General features: G+C 35.0%; 1 long non-coding RNA gene across 2 annotated transcripts; it reads left to right on the forward strand.

Moving 5' to 3' along the window:
* The first annotated feature begins 113 nt into the window (after positions 1-113).
* Positions 114-2,326, forward strand: LOC121812505. Of its 2 annotated transcripts, XR_006053100.1 has the most exons (4): positions 114-495; positions 854-1,009; positions 1,462-1,554; positions 1,852-2,326. It is a non-coding gene; the product is annotated as an uncharacterized LOC121812505 (long non-coding RNA). The 2 variants fall into 2 exon arrangements; XR_006053099.1 differs by having other exon boundaries at positions 116-1,009.
* The last annotated feature ends 642 nt before the right edge of the window (positions 2,327-2,968 follow it).

The following is a 2,968-nucleotide window of genomic DNA, read 5'->3' on the forward strand; positions in this document are numbered from 1 at the left end:
AAAGAGATGAGGAGAAATATCGAATAGGATAGCAAGGATAGCATAAAGTGACATTTAAAATCCAAAAAGTCAAGGGCGAAAGCCACTGTGACACCATTGTTACTGCTCTATCAGTAATCGGTATTATGTAAAAATGGTCTGTAAATACAGCATGTTTCCTAGCGGAGTTATACATATCAATGTAGTTATAAATTACAGTTTGTGAAAGTACACACTTAATTTTTTTAATAAAATTATTCAAGACATATGAGTGGACAGACAATGGAGGTCGACAGACCTGGTGATAATTGCTTCTATAGAAAGTTAGCACATGGCAGTGTCAATCTCTTGCTTTTCTTCTGAGTAGTATTTTATTTAGTTGTAATTCAAACAATAATTTGCTTCTTGAAATTAAGTAATGAATTTCTTGTTTTACTTTATAAATCTCAGATCCTGCCTTTACCTGCTCCCTCCTATACTGATGTGGTGTATGTGGTATTGCTGAGCTTGTATGTGGTATGTGAACTGTTATACTTTTAAAAACAAAACTGTTTTATAAGTTAAGTTTTCTTTTGTGACCCATCCCATGCCCCTGTTATTTCTTCTCCACATCTGAACCATGGTAAAGGTTGCAGTTCAAGGGCCTGAGGCATGAAATTCTTTTCAGATCAGCTGTGATCAATATTTTTTGGAACTTGATAAATAACAATAAAAGCTGTAATGGCTCCATTAGCATTTTGTGTAAATGTTTGTGTTAAAATTATAGCTTTAATGAGGTCTTTCTACATTAGTTTTAGTTATAAAGTATGTATATGTGTACATATAGTATGTATATTTACAGTACAGTATGTTGTGTTTGTTGACATGTTTTCAGGTGGAAGCAGAATTTGTGAGGATTACTACTGCTGCACATGTTCCAAGGCTTTTTACACAACTTGACCAATACACTGACCAGCTCATAAAAGTCTTCAAGAAAAAAGGAGGCGTTGCAGGGAAGAAAATTAGACAAACTTTGGCCCCAGCCACACAGGTGCGTTATTCTGTTGGTAGCAAAATATTATGGCTAATAAGATCATTTTCAAATTTAAACAGCTAGTGTATGGTAGCTGCACAGTGCACTTACATTTATATTAAGCAAGACAAAGTTTGGTACTCAAAACGTTGGAAAATTTAAATTACCTAAACATATGTAAAATCTGATCCCTTGATTTAGGTTAAACCAGAAGTGAATGTTTTTATGTTATGTTTTGAATGCAAAAAAGATGATGTATTAGTTTGTCTTTACCTCCATTATGGACATATATAATGTGGTGGAAACCCTGCCCAACAGGTTAACTATTCATGTCCATGTGATGATTAGTTGGTCTTGTGTACATGTCTATCTGTGCAGTGGATATGTCATTCATTTTGCGTATAATGTGAGTTTCTGTCATCCTAAAGTATTTCTGTTTTCTCTTCCTGTATCTCTGCCACTCTCTACAGAAGGAAACTATTGAAAAGGGGAGGGAGTGTGTCCTCAGGGCACTACCTTTTTACCTGAATGAAGACCCAAGCATCCTCTTCAAAGAATAATTGGTTGGTAATTTTAGTTTAGTTTTTTATCTGTATTAAACCAAATTTTGAATAACTAATGTTGTTGCATGTTGTAATGTTGTTGTTGTTGTAATTTGCATGGAACCTGTTTAAATGTTTTGGGAAATCTTCTTGTATACCCAAACTATTTATATTTATCGTTGAATCTGTAGTCTTAAATAGTGGCGCACTGGGGTGCATGTTCCTAATATTGTGTTTACGTCATTAAAGGGTAGCTTTGGCCCTTTTTCTTTCTTTTTTTAAAACTGGATGCCATTTTTCTATGTTTTTGTGTCTAAGCTACAGCTGTTCAGAGGGAGCTGGAACAAATTACCCTTGCTATCTTTACCATCGAAAGAGCTGATGCCAGCACTCCTCCAGCCGATGTGGGTATAACCATCTAGTGTGTCCTGCATGACCTGGAAGACCTGGCCTCTGCATGTGCACTCTTAATGGGTGGGATATATGCACTGAATCTCAGTTAACCTCAAGACTGAAAGCTTTCTTTGAAGTACTTCAGAAGCTCTTCCTTCATCTGTATGTCAGCAGACTCTTGACCAAGGTACAGTTGCTCAAGAATACACTGAATGAATAAGCCAACCTTTAATTTGGATGATGAATGTTCTGTCAGATGGACAGAAGTTTTTCGGAGGCTGAATGGGAATAAAATGGTAATTTGTAAATGACAGATAACGGGAAAATTACATTTAAGAGAAATTTAGAACATTTTGAAAAGTTTGTAAACTACTACAATTTGAGAGATTTTACTGTTGGGGGAGGGGATTTAATTGAGATTCAAAGGATTTAATTGAGAGATGACACTGCACCAGAAATGTTGAAGGGTGGTGTGTATATTACCGTTCAAGGCATATTGTTATGAGGTGGAAATATGTTCATATTCTGTTTGTTACATTGTGTGCATTGTAAAGGTAATTGCAATACATACTAAGAATAAGGGTAAGTTAGGAATGCAGGATGAATGTATATTTTGCGGACTTTTAAAGACGAACAATTGTTTCCATGTTAAAATGTTTACAACTGAAGTTTTTTGCCCAAACACTGGTAAAATAAATGTTGACAGTGGCAAGTGTTAAATGGTTACTGCTGTGCTGTTGCAAAAAAACTGAACGCTGACAAGCTGTTTTATTGTTAGACCATAATGTTGGCATGTTTTGTTAAAGTTTTATTTGGGATGGTGATGTAATTTTCTTTGATTGCTAATATCAGTGGACTATTTATTATTATTATTATTATTTGTTGTTGTTGTTACATTAATTTTTTTTTAATTGTGGCTGTTGAGGTGGACACTTCACTTTGCATTGTTAAAGGAAAGCACTTCATTGGCATTGTGTTACTGGACTGACCCTAAGCAATCATTGCAAATAGCAACTTTGCTATCCATTTTAGACACTAAAAG

The sequence above is a fragment of the Haplochromis burtoni genome, unplaced genomic scaffold (genome assembly GCF_018398535.1).
Source record: "Haplochromis burtoni strain Fernald_Lab_line unplaced genomic scaffold, NCSU_Asbu1 Contig_628, whole genome shotgun sequence".
Lineage (NCBI taxonomy): Eukaryota > Metazoa > Chordata > Actinopteri > Cichliformes > Cichlidae > Haplochromis > Haplochromis burtoni.